General features: G+C 40.4%; 2 pseudogenes across 2 annotated transcripts in view; both read left to right on the forward strand.

The window, feature by feature from the left end:
* The first annotated feature begins 12,506 nt into the window (after nucleotides 1-12,506).
* LOC143612933 (ABC transporter G family member 36-like) lies at nucleotides 12,507-20,389 on the forward strand (annotated as a pseudogene). Its single transcript, XR_013150026.1, has 17 exons — nucleotides 12,507-12,814; nucleotides 14,121-14,205; nucleotides 14,299-14,458; nucleotides 14,541-14,668; nucleotides 14,787-14,877; nucleotides 15,885-16,854; nucleotides 16,948-17,218; nucleotides 17,289-17,442; nucleotides 17,542-17,682; nucleotides 17,799-17,944; nucleotides 18,032-18,364; nucleotides 18,444-18,818; nucleotides 19,016-19,149; nucleotides 19,220-19,447; nucleotides 19,526-19,697; nucleotides 19,784-20,038; nucleotides 20,117-20,389. The product of XR_013150026.1 is annotated as an ABC transporter G family member 36-like (transcript).
* Nucleotides 12,803-20,637, forward strand: part of LOC143612932 (ABC transporter G family member 35-like) — a 43,591-nt pseudogene continuing 35,756 nt past the window's right edge. The window contains exon 1 of the transcript XR_013150025.1: nucleotides 12,803-12,814. The product of XR_013150025.1 is annotated as an ABC transporter G family member 35-like (transcript). The remainder of the gene's footprint in view (nucleotides 12,815-20,637) is intronic.

Below are 20,637 nucleotides of genomic sequence, written 5' to 3' on the forward strand. Positions count from 1 at the left end.
TGAGTGCTTGTGTAGTATTTAAAAAATGTCTAACTTGTAAATAATAATCCAAGAAAGAAAAACAAAATTTGGAGCCTAGTAAAATCACAAAACTAAGGCTCTAGATAGCTTTGTTTTTTCGATTTCATAGTACTATAGCACAAATAAGAAAAGTGTCTAATTAAGTCAAATAACGTTTATTTATTATGACGACTCTTCTCAAAAACCAAGTCGTTTCTGAATCTCCAAATACCCACCAAGTGACATAAATAATCAACCTGATCAAATCTTTCTTACGAGAATTGACTTCTCAATGTATCGCACTAAGTCATTATCTTAAGAATCTCTCTAGTTTATGTAATGTTCTTTTTTATGTTCTAGCTTCTAGCTGTGACCGTTTTGTATAATAAATCACCTTTCAAAATGTATAGAGATAACATTGTTTTTATTAGGTAGAGCTATTTGTTAGATATATATATATATAATATGAGCTTAACTCTATACGGACTTAGGGTAGAGTCTGCATTGCATCCTACATTATATACATTAGGATTTCATGGATAATTTTGTGGTTCATTTTGTTTCATTTTTAATTTAGTTGCGACAAAGTGTAGATAGTCATTAGTTAGGTATATTTCTTATATAAATAAGACCAACAAGCTTGAAGCTTGAGGCTTCCATGGTTAATATGTACCTTCTATCAATTTATTGGAATGAGAGAACTAAAGTTTATAGATGATATTTAAAAAAAAAATAATAACTAGTGATCTTTATTAGGTCAAAAATCACAATTCTATTTTATATAATGTTGATTAACTTTTATTTTTCCCACAACTACAACGAATAATCCCACCCTTTGAGTGCTCAAGTTATAGGGAGGGACCTCAAGGGTGACATGTAGACACACATACCCTTGTTATAAAGGATGGAGAGACTATTTTCAAAGAGACATTTCGTAGCAAAATCGTAAATGATCTTGAAAAAATAACCATTAGAAGCCTAATTGCAACAAAATAATCCTAGTGAGAAAGAATTTCTTTTAAAAGGGGTGTTCAATCACAAGGGGTGTTCAATCACAAGGGTGTGGTGAATAAGAGTTAAATGTTCTGTTATTCGCCAATACTAACCCCAAACCCCTCTTATGATTAAAAGTAATACCCAACACCCCTTGTGATAATATGTTTGAAATAAGCCCACACTTCTAAAAAAAATTTCAGTGAGAAAGTATAATATGAACATACATCATAGAGTGATAGAGAGGTGAATGCAGGCAGAGGTAAACATGCAAATTACCACTAAAAGTAAAGGAAAACCAAGTCCCTACGTAAAAAGTGAAGTAAAAAACTGTACCCATGCACTCCCTAAAATCATTAACTTAACCATATGACTTGACGAAATCCTATCATCGATCATGTCTTCAGAAATGTGCAATTCTAATAAATTCTACATAATCCACTCATCCCAAATTAGTTAGAATATACCGCTACTACTCCCCGAAATAGATTATTGTAGCTTTCTAACATGCGAATTAAGATACTTTAGATTTTTAAATATTGTTTATTTTTATACTTATTAGTTCGAAAATGTAAAGTTATCTTTCATATATATGTATAACTCGGTCTTCTTCCATTATCCTTGTATGAGGACTCTTTTTTACCCGTTGTAAGGCCCCATTGTCGGATGCCTCACATTTTGGACGTTGGATTTTACTCATTCACATAGTTCTAGTCATTAGGGTTAATAAAAACATTTCGAGGAATAAAAACTTTCAATACAACATTTCATAACAAACCATAACTTGTCTTAAACAACATCTCGTCTTTTAAAATAAGCAAAACATTAATCATAAACGTCTTGAGTCTTCCGATATCAGCCTCTTATTCAATGGGCCATGTTCTAGTCCATTTAACAAACTTTGATTCGCGCGCTTCCACTTGGCCATTCCCCTGAGTGTGGTAGACCGAAGTGAAGATTTGGTTGATGTGCAATTCTTTGAGCCAGCTGGATATCTTCCTGTCAGTGAATTGTTTGCCATTGTCGCTCACAATTTCCATAGGAAGGCCAAAACGGCAAATGATGTGGCTCCAGATAAATTGCTTCATCGCCTCAGCTGTGATTTTTGCTAGTGGCTTGGCCTCAACCCATTTTGTGAAATAGTCTACCGCCACTACCAAAAATTTCACTCGCCCTTGCGCTTGCGGCAGGGGCCCCACAATATCAATGGCCCATTTGTGGAAAGGCCATGCGGAGGTCACTGGAATCAAGTTGTTCTTTGGCCGCATGGTGTTTGGCGCGTAGCTCTGACATGCCTTGCATTTTTGTATTTCTTTTAGCGCATCCAAGTACATGCCTGGCCAATAGTAGCCTGAGCTCATTGCCTTGGCAACCACCATGCGCGGGCCAGCGTGTATTCCGCAGATTCCTTCGTGAATCTCCCTAATCACATAGCTTGCTTCTTCAGCATCCAGGCATTTCATGAGCGGTCCAAGATAAGAGCGTCGATATAATGTACCATCAAGTAGTTCATAGTTCTGCGCCTTGTGTCTTATCTTTCTCGCCTGTGCGCGATCGTCCGGTAACTTCCCCTCCTTCAGGAATTCCATTATTGGAGTTATCCAGGATGAAGGGGTTGTATGAATTACAAGGACAGATTGCGTTTGCACTGACGGGTTGCTCATCACTTCCACCCTGACATCTTTGCCAAAGTGATCAAAATTAGTTGATGCCATCTTACTCAACGCGTCAGCGGACTTGTTTTCGCTGCGCGAGATGTGTATGATTTTGAAGAAGTCAAGCTGCTCAACGAGCTTTTTTGCCTGCTCTAGATATAGAGGCATGGTGTTCTCCTTGGCATCATAAAGGCCATTGACCTGTGCAGCTACCAAGTAAGAATCAACATGTGCCTCTAGCCTTTTAACTCCAAACTTGCGCGCAATGCGCAGGCCAGCCAGCAGGGCTTCATACTCAGCCTCATTGTTGGTACTCTTGAAGTCCAACCTAATAGCATAAGTATATTCATGATTATCAGGGTCCACCAGTTTGAGGCCTGCGCCGGACCCTTCGCTGTTGGAGGCTCCATCAGTGAATAGCCTCCAAACATCTTCTTCATCATTTGCTCGCGGAGGGTCTACCTCGCGCTGAGCTTCTTCAATCTTTCCCTCTGGGATTTCCGTGATAAATCCGCTAAAACTTGACCCTTTATTGCTGGACGGGGCTTATAGGTGATCGTGTGTTCACCTAATTCCAGCACCCACTTTGTCAGCCTTCCGGAGAGCGCGGGGCGTCGCAAGACTTGCTGGATGTTGTAACCTGTCAGAACTTCAATAGGATGACCATTGAAGTATCTATGAAGCTTGCGCGACGCGTGTGTTAGTGACAAAACTAACTTTTCCATGATGGAATAGCGCGTCTCAGGGTCTGTCAGCACCCGACTCACATAGTATATTGGCGTTTGGATCCCCTTGCGATCCACCAATAATACTGCGCCGATGGCGCGGTCTCCAGCTGACAAGTACAATGTAAGGGTTTCGCCAGGAAGTGGAGCTGTGAGCGCGGGCAGCTTTATGAGACATTCTTTTATCTCACTGAAAGCTTGCTCAGCCTCAGGCGTCCACTTGAATTGGCTCTTCTTCAAGCAGTTCCTCAAAGTGTTAACGAATGGAGTAGATTTGCTGGCGTGGTTCGCTAGGAACCTGTTGATTGACACCAATCTACCATTCAGCTTCTGAACCTCTTTCATGGTGGATGGTGAAGGCATGTCAAGGATGGCTTCCACCTTTTCAGGGTTCACCTTGAAACCATCCTTAGTGACCATTACACCAAGAAATTTCCCCTCTTCCGCGCCGAAAGTACATTTGCTCGGGTTGAGCTTCATGTTGACTTCCGTTAAGCGCTGAAGAGTTTCCTCGATGTCTTTGAGCATTTGTCTCTCCTCCCTGCTCTTGATCACCAAATCATCAACGTAGACTTCTAGATTTCTTCCGATTTGTTCACTGAAAACCGAATCCATAAGTCTCTGATAAGTGGCGCCCGCATTCTTTAAACCAAAGGGCATTTTTGTGTAACAAAAAACACCCTTGTCGGTTCTGAAGGCAGTCTTGTCTTCGTCTTGTGGTGCCATTTGAATCTGGTGATAGCCTTTGTAGGCATCCAGGAAACATTTGAGCTTGAATGGCGCCACGGAGTCCACCTTTGCGTCGATGTTTGGGAGGGGGTAACAGTCTTTCGGACATGCTTTGTTGAGGTCCTTGAAGTCAATACACATCCTCCATGACCCGTTGCTTTTCTTTACCATCACAGGATTGGCTACCCACGTCTGGTATCGGATCGGGCGGATGATGTTTGCGCGCAACAGGTCCTCAACTTGCTCATTCATGGCCTTCGCCTTTTCATCCCCCATGATTCTCTTTTTCTGAGCAATTGGCTCCACCGACTTGAACGTGTTAAGAGAATGTTGCGCCAAGTCTCGCGGGACCCCAGTCATATCGGAGTGTTGCCACGCGAAGACCGACGTGTATTTTGTGAGCAACCTTTTCATTCTCAATCTCGTTTCGTCTGAAATGGTAGCGCCAATTGTGACCGTTTGCTCTGGGAATTTTGGGTTTAAAATCCACTTCTCTGGCGCATTGTCCGCCATTGGAAGTTTCATTCTCCCTTCCCGCGGCGTACTTGTCACTGCGCACAAATGATCGCGGTAAACAAATGTTACGCCCGTTGGTGTAGGGAACCCCAATGCGCCGTGCGCTGGTGACGGTATAGCATTAAATTGTGCAATCGTTCCCCTACCCAAGATCATATTGTGGCATGACGTGGTGGGCAAGACCAAGAAGTTGACAACTTCTGCTCGCTTGTGCTCATCATCCCCCATAGTTAGTTCAAACTGAATTTGACCTAGGGGATGGATGATTTCATTTGAAACACCACAGATTGGTGCGTTCACCATCTCGAGCCGTGCTTGGTCTGCCGGGTCTAACTTTCTGAAACATTGCTCATACATAATGTCAGATTCGCTTCCAGTGTCCACCAGGACCTTTGACACTTCGTAATGAGCAATGTGTGTGGTGATGACGAGAGGGCTGCTGATTGAAGGGCCTCCCCTGATTCTTGGGAAGATAACTTGCTGCTCGCGCCAGTCTCCGTGGATTTGTTCGCTTCTCTTTTTTGACGTCTGCCCTTGTCGTCCTCCCTCAGCCACACAGATTCTTTTGTATTTCTTGCTGGCAGAGGCTCCTTCCGGTTGCTCATCTTCTATTCTTTGGTTTTTCACCAAGTGAGCCAGCCTGCCTGATTTTACATCCTTCTCGATCGCATCCTTTAAATGATGGCATGCGTCGGTGTTGTGGCCCGGGGACCTGTGAAATTCACAATATTTGCCACTGTTTTGCGGTCCCTTGTAGTGTAGTTGCTTGGGGGGCTTGAATTGGACATTCTCAGTACTTAACACCTGTGAAGGTGTTTTAGTGAGGGGAGTCCATATTCTTGGCAGAGGTCTGCTAGGATCTCTGCCGCCCTCCCTCTTGTCACCCTCCCCGCGATTACGAACATCTTTTTGGGGCTGGGGTGAGCTTGGTTGCGTTTGCTTTTCTGCGGAAGAAAAACTTGTTGGTTGCAACCTGGACCATACAGAGTTCTGTTTGGCCCTCTTCTCTTTGCTGCGCGGTGATTCAGCCTGATGCGCTCTTTCTCTTGCCCTATCTTGGGCAATCTGTTTTTCATTTCTCGCGAAGACTCGCGATGCTTCCATCAGTTTTGCCCAAGTGGTGGGCATACCATCTCTGCTTATGAGAGCTCGGCGGAGTTGATCACTGCGCGCGCCTTGTATAAAAGCCACGCGCAGGAGTTGCTCAGTTATACCCCCGATTGCCAGAGACTCCTGATTGAAACGAGTGATGTAGTCCTCAATCGTTTCATCATTCCTGCGCACGCAGTGCATGATGTCATCAGGATCGCGCGTGTGTCTGCGCTGCTGTACGAAGTGGGCTTGGAACTTTTCCAATAGTTCCTCGAACCCATCAATTTTCCCAGTTGGCAAGCTCTCAAACCAGACACGCGCCGCGCCCTTAAGGCAGCGGGCAAACATGTGACACCATGTTGGCATCGTCCAGCTCTCTAGGTTTCCCATGTTATAGAAACCTTGCAAAAAGGCATCTGGATCTGTTGTGCCATCATATTTGCCCAGACCACTTGGCATCTTGGTCTTGTGCTGGATGGGGGCCTTAGCGATGCGCTCAGTAAATTTTGAGTGCTTCACTAAGATGGCCGGCCTGTACGGCGTGGTTACGTCCACTTGCCCCCTCACTGGCGGGCTGTACGGCATGTGCAGATCCAGATCTGCTCTGGCTCCAGGCGCCATGTTCACAGGCGCGCGGAGTTGTGAGCCTCCTGCATGAGTATCTCGCGTCTTCCTCATGCTATGCACTTCTTCATCACTGAACTCAGTGTGTGCAGTGTGAACAGAATGTCCTTCTTCCGGCGCGCGCTGCCTTTTTGTAGTCTGCTTATCAAACGCTTGCCTTTGTGTTTGGTCGGCTAGCTTTTTCTGTTTGACCATTTCATTGTACTTTTCCATTAAACGCCGCTGCTCGTTTATGAGCCATTCATTCGGATCATTTGTTTCTTCTTCTGGACCCATTGGTCCTTTCAGTTTCGCGCCGGCAAGATTTTGTAACGTGAGATCGTCTGGAGGAGTTTCAGTCTGGCCGTGAGGGGTTGTGATGAGGGGACGGTTACTGGTGGTGCGCGTAGAATCACGCGGCACCCTCAGAAACTGCTGTCCCTCATTGACACCCTCACGTTCAATATCCTCCAGAGCTTGATCAGCGTTACGAACGCCAGAAACCATGGTGATTGATTTTTTTTATGTAGATCTGATGAGATCTGATTGCCGTTTGGTCCCACGGATGGCGCCAATGAAGAAACGTGGATCTACTCGCTGGTAGCAGATCTACTTTCCTCGGGTTTTGATTGTACTATTTCATCGATGGTTCTCTGGATCCGTGTTCTTCCACCTACAAAATGAACAACGCCGTTAACTTACCCCTCAGAAAGGGACAGAGGGGTCCTCTTTGGGGTAACCCTCCGGCGTGAGAATAAGTATATGGTGGAGAAGATAATAATGTGTGAGAGTAAGGGAATCTCCAGAGTATTGCTCAATAGCTGAATACTGTATGATTGTGTGACTGTGTGTTTGTATGTAACTGACTGTGAGTGAATGTAATTCAATATGATTGAATGTGATATCACTGCCTGTAACTGTCAATGATTGAGTATGAATGTCCCATCAAAGTGGAGTTGATGCTGTATTTATAGTGCTAGGGTTTCCACTGATTGGGCTCAACCTCGTTGGCCTCCTCCAATCGCACTGCGCCACGTGTTCTCTGGGACACCTGGCGCTTTCTCGTTGGTTGTAATCACGTGGTAGCACATGTGTCATGCTGAGTTGTCGACCTTTCATTTGGCAGCTGTCAACATCAGCATATTCTTACTCCTTAAAAAGATGCCTTCTGGAAGGTTGTCTGACGTGCACAATCAAGGTTGCCCTAATCCTGATTTGGATAAGGACGAGGTCGATTATGTGCATGTGTGATATGCGCCAATCCTGAGGATGCGCGAGGTATTCTCTTTATTCTCACGCGCAGATATTTCATGCGCAGATGTGATATGCAAGAGCATGTGATATGCGCCGCGCGCTGATGCGCCGCGCGCATATGTGATGCGCGAGCATATGTGTGCCTGGGCAGATGTGATATGCACGAGCATGTGATATGCGCCGCACGCCGATGCGCCGCGCGCATATGTGATGCGCGAGCATATGTGTGCCTGAGCATATGATGCCTGAGCATGTTTTGTATGCGCCATGCGCATAGGTTTTGGCTTTGTGCCTTCATAATGTCTTTATCTTGTGGGTTGACCCGCCTTGGTTGGTGTTGAGGCGGGTACATACCTCTTCATATTGTAATTCATCATATCCATCTTATGATCAAAGATACCATGGAGTTTGATAATGTGTAGGTCCTCTAAATGATGAGAGTTCAAGTCTTATGGTAAATAAAAAAGATGTAGTATTCTTCGTTTAAAAAATATATATTTCCATTGTTTATGATTATTAGTGAAAAGAAAACCAGATACATGATTTGATTGATTCCTAACAAATAGAAGACGAAGACTGATGGTTCAATGTCAAGAGTCATGTATTACACACGTTGAAACTAATTTTTTCTTATCAATCCAAACTTTACAATTTTATAAAAAATACTTAAGCTAAAAAGTATATATAGTTTAAAACTGTACGTATAAAAGACTAATACCAAATAGTTTGGAAGTGTGGCTGAAAAGTTAGTTACGTGAACATCTAGACGGTTATAGGGTTTTAAATGGCTGACCTATTAAATAATTCAATTAATGTCACACTTTTGCTAGATGTGTTTATTATGAACAATTGAACATAACTTATGAATTGTATGATAAGACTATATAATCCGATTTAGATTTGTTTCTATTTGTAGATTCTTTGTGATCAACTATAGAAATAATAATAACTTTTTTTAATTTATTTTACATTTATATATACACACATTTAGTAAATAATGTTGTGTCATGTATGTCTAAAACAATACGGTGGCAAATATGTCTTTGGCTCAAGATACCTTTTCCAGTTAATTTCTCATCGGCAAGAGAAATATTGGATTTCGGGTCCCATCGACCTTTATGGTACACGTACAAGTTGAATGAAAAAAATATATATTAAACTACGTATTAAATAGTAGTAAAGATTCAGAAAGTAGATGAAAGAAACGGAAAAAAACAAAATTATTTAATAAGTAAAGAAACAAAAGCGAAAAGGTAAAAGATAGTAGACCCATTGCAGTGGCTTGGGGGGCTTTGTCCTAAAGTTCTAGCAGAGTTCATTGCTTCGGTACCGTTGACCCCCCTGTTGAAACCTGACAATGGAATTAGACCCATCGCAGTGGGGGCCATTTGGAGAAGATTGGTGTCGAAAGTCGCTATGCGTAAAGTAGGGAAAAAGGTGGTTGCTTATCTAGGGGATTTCCAATTCAGGGTTGGGATCCCTAATGGGGCAGAAGCGGTATTGCATAGTGCTAACAGATTTTTTAGTGCGTTTCATTCTGACGGGTCCCTGGCTATGCTCACTGTTGATTTTTCTAACGCCTTCAACGAAGTGGATCGGACGACCCTTCTCAGGGAAGTTAGCTGCATATGTCCATCCATCTTCCCATGGGTCCAGTTTTTATATGCACGTCCCGCCCGTTTATATGTGGGGGATACTCATATTGGGGCTTTTACTGGGTTGCAGCAAGGGGACCCCCTTGGCCCTCTTCTTTTTGCGTTGGTCCTTCATCCGCTCATCCTTAGGGTGCAGGGGGCATGTTCCTTGCCCTTCCATGCTTGGTATTTAGACGATGGCACTATCATTGGTAAGTCTGAGGAGGTTGCTAGAGCGTTGGGCATTATTCGATCAGAGGGGGCGTCTCTAGGGCTTAGGCTTAAGATTCGAAAAACAGAGATTTTTTGGCCGTCATGTGATGATTCGAAGAAAGTGCCGGGTTTATTCCCTGGCGAGATTAGCAGGCCTGTGACGGGAGTTAAACTCCTGGGGGGAGCGGTTAGTCGGGATGCAGGGTTTATTCGGTCTTTGGCAACTAAAAGAGCTTTGAGGGCGGTTGAACTTATGAAACGCCTGCCGGACCTGAGGGACCCCCAAAGTGAGCTCCTTTTGTTGCGCTCGTGCATGGGGGTTGCTAAGTTAGTGTTTGGGCTCCGGACCTGTCAACCTGAACATGTCAAAGAGGTTGTGTCCATCTATGATGCGAGCCTGCGGAGGGCAATTGAAGATATTGTTGTGTGTGGAGGACCGCATTTTGGGGACCTCCAGTGGAGGTTGGCTTCCTTCCCTATTCGTTGCGGAGGCTTAGGAATTTTCTCGGGTGAGGATGTCTCCGCATATGCCTTTGTGGCTTCCAGGTCCCAGTCGTGGAAATTGCAGGACCACATCCTGCGAAACGCTGATGTTTTGGGGGTAGATCCTGACTACTCTTATGCACTTGGTAATATTGGAACAACTCTCCTGGACCTTGATCTAGGCGGTTTTACTTATAAGGAGACCGCCCCAAAGAAACCTCAACAAACTTTGGCGAGTGCTCTTTATGGTAAACACGTTCATGATTTGGAGGAGCGATTCGATATGACCATGAGACAAAAGGCAGTTTTAGCTTGTCTCAAGGAGGCTCATGCCAAGGATTTTTTGACTGTTGTGCCCATTGAAGGTCTTGGGCAACGGATGTCGGCAGTTGAATACAGAGCCATCCTTAAATACCGGCTTATGATTCCACTTTTCCCTCCAGATGAATCATGCCCCATTTGTAAAAAAGCTTGTTTGGATAGATTTGGTGAGCATGCCCTCCACTGTAAGGAATTGCCGGGATTCAAGTATCTTCATGACTGGGTTAGAGATGTCTTATGGGATGTGCTTAGGCGTGCCGGGATCTTAGCCAAGAAAGAGACACCTGTTAACTTTCTGTCTGATCCGCGAGATGGAAGATCTACCTTGCGTCCTGCGGACGTTCTTGTGTTTGGCTGGGCAGGGGGTAAGCATGCGTGTTTTGATCTCACTAGGGTGTCCCTGTTGGTAGGGCTGAGAGACAGTGGCTTCGTACGGGGACATGTGGTTTTGAGAGCGGAATCTAGGAAGGTTGCTAAGCATGAGGCAGCGTGTTTGGAGAATCAGCACGTGTTCATTCCCTTTGCCTTCGACACATTTGGATTCCTAGCTCCCGAGGCGGTTCGCTTCTTGGAGCGAGTGTAGAAGGTGGTCCACAGTGACTCGCAGAGCCCGAGGAACCAAGGATTTATATTTAGTAGGATAGGCTTTGCGTTTCAAAAGGGGATAGCGGCGCAGCTTGTTGCTCGCTTACCCATTATCCAGATGTAGCTCGCTTTGTGTTATATAAAATATTAGAACCAAAAAAAGATAGTAATAAAGATTTACAAATTTAAAAGGAATGTAATGGATGGAGCCCTGATAATCATTACTTTATTATTATTAAAAAAAAGTTTAAATAAAAGCTCATCAATCAAAACCAACCCCCCCCCCCCCATAGCTCCGCGGGGGCGGTGTTACACTATGGGGCGCCATGAAGGTGGGAAGCACTACACTGCGTTGGGTCTAATGATAACAAGAGACCATCTTATTTACTTATATTAGGGTCCTGTTGGGGACACCCTAGACACCTCTCTATGCACGGAGTATAGAATTACACGCCGACTATAGGTGCCTTTTTGTTTTTTCTATTGTACCAAATAAGCTCTATATAATGCTATACGGGGCGTATATGGAACAGACAGCCTACGGCAGCTTGCTGACCGGCACGCCCTGCAACCTCGTTCGGGGATTTGCAGACTTTAGACCAACATCCCCACTTGCGGCAACGGAGGTGCAAATTTTCGCGAGCCAATCGATGAGGGTGTTAAGTAGGAGGGGGCAGCACAGATGTTGGTTCGGACGCGACTACTGATCTGGACGCACATGAGGTACGTTTATTATTATCGTTTAGGTTACTTTTAATTCGTCTAATTATTAAACGTTTTATTATTGTATTGATATCAGCCATCGTCGCGGCACGTTCGCAGATATCATGTCGTGCGTTTGGATACCAGCACTGAGGCCCGATTTCAGCTCATGGAGCGGCGGATGCTACATATGCATCGTTAGCTGACATGGATCGTTAATTACTTGGCCGCCACTCAACGTGCTGAGATTTACGCATGAGGCAAGCACATCGGACATCAGACGCGGACGAGGCGACGACATGAACGACGCCGGTCATTGACCAGGCGTCAGACGCAGTGGCGACCACAGTGACGATGTTCATGATGCGACGTTTATTATATTATATATGTTTTATTTGTACGAACTCGTTGTTTTGTATGAACTACTTGTTTTGGTAATATATGTATTTATTGTTTTGAACGAATTCCTTTATAAACAACCATTTTGAATATATTAATAATGCATAAAAAACAAAAATTATTAAAAAAATGTTTTTTTTTTTAATTTATATAAAAAGAAGAAAAAATAGAAAGAAAAAAAAAACATAATAAGAAAAAAAAAGTTAGGGTTTTGATAAAAACCCCTATATACACTTTATATGTCGGGTATGGAAGGCTTTTTTAGCAAAACCATACGGTTTCTCTAGAAAATCCGTATATTTATCATCTAAGAAAATTTGTAAAAAAATAACCCGCCCATTAAAATGCTTACATTAAATTAGTAGATAAGACAACAATTAACAACTACCATAACCATTTTGTTGGTATTCCTCTATAATCCTTTTCTTAAGACATTTCTCAATTCTATATAAACCTACTTCTACATCTTCAAAACTCCTAACAAATATAAAAAAAACATCTTTTTAGAACTTGTGAAAGCAAATAGTGATGGAGGATGAGAATAGAGTAAGCATTGTTAGGAGCATGGTAGAAGTTTGAGTAGAGCAGCTGGTAGTTTAAGAATGGACGATGTGTTCTCGATCAGTGGTGGCGGTAGCCATCACAGGCGGAGCAGCCGCCAATCGATAGAAGACGAAGAGGCATTACGATGGGCTGCTTTGGAGAAACTGTCCACCTACAACCGGTTAAGAACCACCATCTTCGACCCTAATATTCTGGCGGATCAACAGGACATGTCTACAGATAACATGTTATTGGATGTACGAGAAATGGACCCGAATGCGCGACAACAGTTTATTGACTCGGTGTTTAAGGTTGCGGAAGATGATAATGAAAGGTTCTTGAAAAAGTTTAGAGATCGTGTTGATAAGTAAGCTTTTCTATTTATGTTTGTAGTTCATACTACAAAATTATATATATGCATGTCAAAACTTACTATATATACACGAAATTATTTTAACTATTTATGTTTATGTATTGGAATAACAAAAATACATATAATTCTCTACATGTTCAAGGTTGTCATCTAATAATCCTGAGCTGTTTTATACGGTTGTATTCCTATCATAACGGGAATTTCTTTTTCAAAAATGGGTTTTTGTGAGAAATCGTTTCATTTTTGTGTATGGTCTTTGAGATCTTTTCACATCTACTGTTTTCGTGACTTGAAACCACGGTTTGTCACAATCTCTTGTAAGCTTCATAGTCGTGTCACGTGGTCAATTCTCAACAAACCGTGGTTTTAAACCACAAAAACACTATATGTGAACACGGAAAGGCGCACGCACACACGCACGCATATATATATATACCAAACAAAAGGATTTATCACTAAACACCATTTTTGAAAAAAAAAAAAACATTAGTTAAAAATCCCCATAATCTTCATAGATATGCCTTGAGTAGTCTTTAAATTGTCATATATAACTAGAAAAAAAATGTTTTTCCTTTCTAAATAAACTGTTTTGGTGATGAAAAATAATGGAAACACAAATTTATAGAGAGAAAATGTAGTATAGGATGTTTACTCAACACACATCACTACTAGAAAACAAGTCATTTTTCTCACAAAAATTCCCTACAAATTTCCTACGACAAGTTGTAAGAAGTTTACAACCACATGTTTTTGTAGCAATTTTGTAAGAAAAGTTGTTGGAAAACGGTTGAAAACGATTTTCAAACATGTGTTTTTCTAACATAACTTTTTGTTGAAATATTGTTAGAAACTGGATTTTTCAACAAATTTCATACGAATTTAGTTGTAGAAAAACATCACTTTTTCTAGCCGTGCATGTAAACAAATTTAAGTTATATAGTTTTCTTATTTATTATTGTATTGAGAAATGAGAAGTAGTTAATTAACTAACATTTTTTTCACTTGATCATGAAACACCCCTGTTTATTTCAGGGTTGGCATCTCTTTTCCATAGAAGTTCGATTCCAGAATTTGACCATCGACGCAGATTGCTATATTGGTGATAGAGCGCTCCCATCACTACCAAATGCAGCCCGAAATATTGCTGAATCTCTTCTGGATGTTATTGGGATAAGTTTGTCTAAGAAAACTAAACTTACCATCCTTAAAGATGTATCTGGAATCATTAAACCATAAGGTATATACATAACAATAGTTGAGTACTATGTATTAGTATCAATGCATTTGCTATATGTTACAGAATGACACTTTTGTTGGGTCCACCATCTTCAGGGAAGACAACTCTATTGTTGGCTTTGTCTGGAAAGCATGACTCAAGCTTAAAGGTTAGTATAAACCTTTAACATAAAATGATCATATTAGTTATTGTTGTGGTGCAAATTAGATGCCTTTTGAGGTGTAACATAAGCACTAAACAGGTTGAAGGAGAGATTACTTACAACGGTCATAAGCTTAGTGAATTTGTACCTCGAAAAACATCGGCCTATATCAGCCAGAATGATGTTCATGTTGGAGAAATGACTGTCAAGGAAACTTTAGATTTCTCAACACGGTGCCAAGGAGTCGGTTCTAGATTTGGTATTTTTTCTATAATATTAAATATGGACGTAAAAAGGAAATGATGTATAAATGCATAATTTTACAATCTAATAAAATATAGAAATGTTGACGGAACTCGCAAGAAGAGAGAAGCAAGCAGGGATTTTTCTGAAGGCTGAAGTCGATCTTTTCGTGAAGGCGATTGCAATAGAAGGAGCAAGCAATTTGATAACTTACTACACTCTTAGAGTAAGATGAAGCTTTTCAAGCTCTCAAACTTTAATAAACTTAATAAATTTGATATTGGTATACTTGAAAATTTTGCCTAAATAACAAAAACGTACATGTTTTTGCCAAACAAAAACAGATCTTGGGCTTAGATGTATGTCGTGACACCTTTGTTGGTGACGCAATGAGACGAGGAATTTCTGGAGGGCAAAAGAAACGAGTAACTACAGGTTATTACGCTTCCGTATAATTTTAGAGAATTATATGTTTTCACTTTTCACGGCCGTTTAAAAAAAATTAGAACCGCTTACCTGCCTCTCTATTGTAATTGGAACAGTGCGTTATGTCAAATTTGTTGTTTTAAAAAAAATCACTAACAAACATATAGTGTCATAATAACGTGAAAAGATGTCACCAAGTGCCAAAATATTTCTCTACACGTAGAAAGGTAAGAGAATAAAATATGTCTTTGTAAACAAGTATCTTTACCCACCATATATTTAAAAAGTGTGAATAAATACTTTCTGTTACTCTTTTGCAAGTTGTTGGTAAAAAATATAAAGATATTTTTTACTTTGCTATGTGTTGGTTTTATAGTTTGGAAACAACTTGAATATCTTGAGTCGTGTAAAAATGACTTTGGCCCAGACTGTATTCGATAAACAATAGACACAAACGAGTTACATGGACCTGTATTTATACAAAACACTGATTAATCACTATATTATGAAAACTAATAAACCAGTTAAAAATATTCAAATAAACAAACCGATAAACACCACTCTAATTATCAGCCCAACAGTTGTCAAAAGAAAATTGAAATATCAGGAGTCGTCAAATTAAATGTCAAATCTGGCAGATACTGTTCACAATTGTCATAGGAAATGAAGGATGTCCAGACGGCACTTGTTATTTCAAATGACAGATGTTTGTCAAAAAAACATTTTGACTAATAGGGGTAGGCTACTTTGGGTATCGTAAACCGCCCGTCAAACTAGCGGATCAAAATAAGTGACATCCGTCATTTCAAATGATAGAATACCGGCTACGTACTTGTCCAACTGACAACTCCTATAATCAATCAGAAATCCGTCGTTTCAAATGGCGGATCACCTAAAAACCATTTCTAGTTTTCCACTGCATCAAATTTCCCATTTTGAAAAAAAATCTACATAACGATTATTTATATTGGACTTTAATTGGGTGATAAGTTTCCTTTAACCCCATATAAAAACAGGAGAAATGCTTGTTGGACCGGCGAAAACTCTTTTCATGGACGAGATATCTACTGGCCTAGACAGCTCAACCACATTTCAGATAGTGAAATGTTTGCAACAAGTTGTGCATCTCACCGAGTCAACAATCCTAATGTCTTTACTACAACCTGTTCCGGAGACGTTTGATCTGTTTGATGACATAATACTACTATCAGAGGGCCAGATTGTTTATCAAGGACCAAGAGCTAATGCACTTGAGTTCTTTGAGAGTTGTGGATTCATGTGTCCTGAGAGAAAGGGTATTGCTGACTTCTTGCAAGAGGTACCGCTTACCATTAAAGTGATCAATTTCAGGCTTGCAAGTTTGTTTATATTTTATATTTTCATTGCAGGTACATCAAGAAAAGATCAAGAACAATATTGGGCAGACAGAAGCAAATCATATAGATATATCCCAGTAAGTGAATTTGTTCAGCGGTTTAGGAATTACCATGTGGGCGAGACGCTAAAGAGTGAGTTGGCAACTCCTTATGATAAGAACCAAAGTCACAAAGAAGCTATAGTCTTCAAGAAATACTTAGTGTCCAAAAGGGAGCTACTCAAGGCCTCATGGGATAAGGAGTGGCTACTTTTGAAGCGAAACGCTTTTGCGTACATCTTCAAAAGTGTACAATTCTTAATATTAGCTTTTATGTCAATGACATTATTTTTTAGGACTACAATGCACACAAGGAATGAGTATGATGGTTCTATCTATAATAGTGCAGTTTTGTTAAGCTTTCTTATAAACATGTATAATGGTCTAGCTGAAATATCACTCACAGTAGCAAGGGTTCCTGTAGTTTTCAAGCAAAGAGATCTTTTGTTCCACCCAACTTGGGTTTACACATTTCCGACATTTTTACTTCGTTTACCAATATGCTTGTTAGAGAGTATTGCTTGGATGGCCATACTATATTATGGTGTCGGCTTTGCTACTGAAGCTAGCAGGTAGTCGTTAATTGCTATATATTGCTATGTAGATTTCTTTTTAATTTGAAACTGTTTTCTAACAAAAATATGCATCCAACATATGGTGTACAGGTTCTTTAAGCACTTCTTGTTAGTTTTTTTAACCCAGAATGTAGGAGTGGGGCTATTTAGGTTTATCGCTGGAGCCTGTAGGACAATGAACATTGCAAACACGGGTGGAACCCTTGCACTTTTGCTCATATTTCTCTTGGGGGGTTTCATCCTTCCTAAATCTCAAATTCCTAACTGGTGGGAGTGGGCTACTTGGGTATTTCCGTTGTCTTATGGTTTTAAAGCATTTGCGGTAAATGAGTTCTTGGCTCCTAGGTGGATGAAGAAAATAGTAAGTCATTAGTTCTTAACTGAATGCTATAACACGAAGACAAATATTAATTATGTCTTGATGTTCACAGAGTTCGAATAATGTAACTAGATTGGGGATAGTGATACTAGAAAATATGGATGTTCCGACACAAAAAAGATGGTAGTGGATCGGGGTTGCATCTCTTCTAGGATTTGTATTTCTCTTCAACATTCTCTTCACTTTTGCTCTAATGTATTTAAATTGTATGTTTCTATATTCTTATCTAAAAGGCATTAACTACAAAAATTCCCTTAATATATTCAGTTCGCGACACCTTTTTTGTTCTCAAATTGTCTAATCAGCTCCCAGAAGACCACAAGCGATTATCTCCAAAGATGGAGACACCGGGATGGAAGCTAAACAAGAAAGAACCCAACAACGTCAAAGACTCAAAGCAATTGCATCTAAGAAAGATACAATTCCCCAATCCTTTGTAAATAGAGGTACTCGATCCAAGTTATAAATCATGAGAGTTCCAAAAATATATAAATTAGTACACAAACTAATATACTATACTCAAGTGATTACTAGTAACGAAATATATATATGACTTGTGTAGACATGAATATGGAAATGCAGCTCGCAACTAGTCAATCCGAGTCTCATGATTCTAATAGTGTTGCACATAAGAAGGGAATGGTTTTGCCGTTTACTCCACTCGCAATGTCATTTGACAACATGAGCTATTTTGTTGATATGCCGCAAGTATATTCCTTTCCTCTTGAACATGTTCTCTTTTAAAGTTTTCTATTAAAATCCAATGGTTGTACCATTACCCCTTTGATTAAACAGGAAATGAGAGAGCAAGGGGTGGCAGAAGATAGATTGCAGTTACTTCGTGAAGTAACCGGTGTCTTTAGGCCTGGAGTCTTGACTGCACTAATGGGAGTCAGTGGAGCTGGTGAAACAACATTAATGGATGTTTTGGCAGGAAGAAAGACCGGTGGTTATATTGAAGGAGATATTAGAATATCAGGATTTCCTAAGAAACAAGAAACTTTTGCAAGAATTTCGGGATACTGTGAGCAAACAGATATCCACTCTCCTCAGATCACTGTCCATGAATCTTTGGTTTATTCAGCTTTCCTTCGGCTTCCAAAAGAAGTTGGAAATGAAGAGAAGATGGTAGGGAATGTTTATTTTTTGTAAAAACAAGATATCGAGAAAGTGCGTAGTACTCATGTTTTTCTTGTGTATTTTTCAGCTTTTTGTACATGAAGTGATAGAGCTAGGTGAACTAGAGCATGTCAAGGATGCAATAGTGGGGCTTCCAGGAGTAACTGGTTTGTCAACAGAACAAAGAAAAAGACTTACAATTGCTGTAGAGCTTGTTGCTAATCCTTCAATCATTTTCATGGATGAACCGACTTCTGGGCTTGATGCAAGAGCCGCAGCCATTGTTATGAGAGCTGTAAGAAACACTGTAGACACTGGGAGAACTGTTGTTTGCACAATTCATCAGCCTAGCATTGATATATTTGAATCTTTTGATGAGTTGTTGCTGAGGAAAAGAGGAGGGCAAGTGATCTATGCAGGACCATTAGGCCGCAATTCTCAAAACATCATAGATTATTTCCAGGTATATAAGCTAGATATTTGGAGACAATTTAACATGAAGTGTTACTTAATTAGTGGCAAACCTATATTTTCAATAATAGTAAATAAGATATAGCTATTAGAAAACACACTAATACTCACGCGTAGTGACGTTTATTTATGTCACTAAATAACTTTTTCCATGTATTGATATCAATTAGTCATTTGTGATATGATTAGGAAATTCCCGGGGTTCCAAAGATTCCTGTAAAATACAATCCAGCAACATGGATGTTGGAAGTGAGTTCAGGTGCTGCAGAGATCCGACTTGGTATCGATTTTGCTGAGCGCTATAAATCTTCATCCTTGTATATGTAAGTTTAGGAATGTTGTTTAGTTGACACAAAATAATGAAAATATTACGAAATCAATCTACATACATAGGAGGAACAAGGCCTTAGTGACAGAGTTAGGCACGCCACCTTCCGGAGCAACAGATCTTCATTTTAAAACACGATATTCTCAATCTTCATGGGGACAATTCAGGTCTTGTATATGGAAGGCATGGTTAAGTTACTGGAGAAATCCTGATTATAACCTTATTCGTAACATCTTCACCTTAGCCGCCGCATTAATGGTTGGGACAATATTTTGGAAGACTGGCAAAAAAAGGTCACTCTTAAACACTAACAACACTAATATATTGAACTTGCAAACCTAATCTCGTTAATAATAATTTCATATATTCAGAGATAGCAGCAACAATGTGAACGCCATCATCGGAGCCATGTATAGTGCTGTTTTCTTTGTAGGTATGAACAATTGCCAGACTGTGCAACCGGTAGTTGCCACAGAAAGAACAGTCTTTTATCGAGAAAGAGCAGCCGGAATGTACTCATCATTCCCATATGCCATGGCACAGGTAAAATTTGAACAAATATTCATATTATTACATCATTTACATGTAAACACTTTATATATAGTTTTTACATATAATGATTCATTCAGGTCTTGGTAGAGATCCCGTACGTATTGTTTCAAACAACATATTACACTTTGATAGTGTACGCCATGGTGTCTTTCGAATGGAAAGCAGATAAATTCTTCTGGTTCTTCTACATCATTTTCTTTTCATTTCTGTACTTCACAAATTACGGTATGATGACTGTTTCCATCACACCAAACGAGCAAGTGGCGGCCATATTTGCAGGTTCATTCTATGCAGCTTTCAATGTCTTCTCAGGGGTTTTCATCCCAAGACCAGTATGTCATCTTCCATACTTATTCTTAACAATATTCGCTTCATTCGAAAGCTAAAGTTGATGTAACTTTGGATTACAGAGAATTCCTAAGTGGTGGGTGTGGTACTACTGGATTTGTCCATTGGCCTGGACTGTCTATGGATTCATGATTTCACAGTATCATGATATTGAGAACAAGATTACGGTTCCTGGGATGTCGTATAAAGTGCCGATGAATTCATATATCGAAGATCATTATGGCTATAGATCAGATTTCATGGGTGTCGTTGCCGCAGTTCTAGTTGGGTTTTGCTTATTATTTGCGTTTGTATTTGCCTTGTGCTTAAGGATATTGAACTTCCAAATGAGATAAGCCTACACCACATGATCCAATCATGTTGTATTTTAAACATTCTTTTCATGGTTTTACAAGGGATATTGTAGGTTCATATACTTGAAATAAGAAGTGCAAACATGTTGAAATTATATGGGTAAAGTAAAACTCACCATATCAAGCAACTGCTCTAAGAAAGATTGGGATTATATAGCCATCTCACTATGCATATTTCTGTTTGTATCTTAAATACATGTTAATGCATCATACAGATTTTCACCAATAAA

The sequence above is a fragment of the Bidens hawaiensis genome, unplaced genomic scaffold (assembly GCF_021521415.1).
Source record: "Bidens hawaiensis isolate Kalapana, Puna unplaced genomic scaffold, B.hawaiensis_p1.1 tig00036186_1, whole genome shotgun sequence".
Lineage (NCBI taxonomy): Eukaryota > Viridiplantae > Streptophyta > Magnoliopsida > Asterales > Asteraceae > Bidens > Bidens hawaiensis.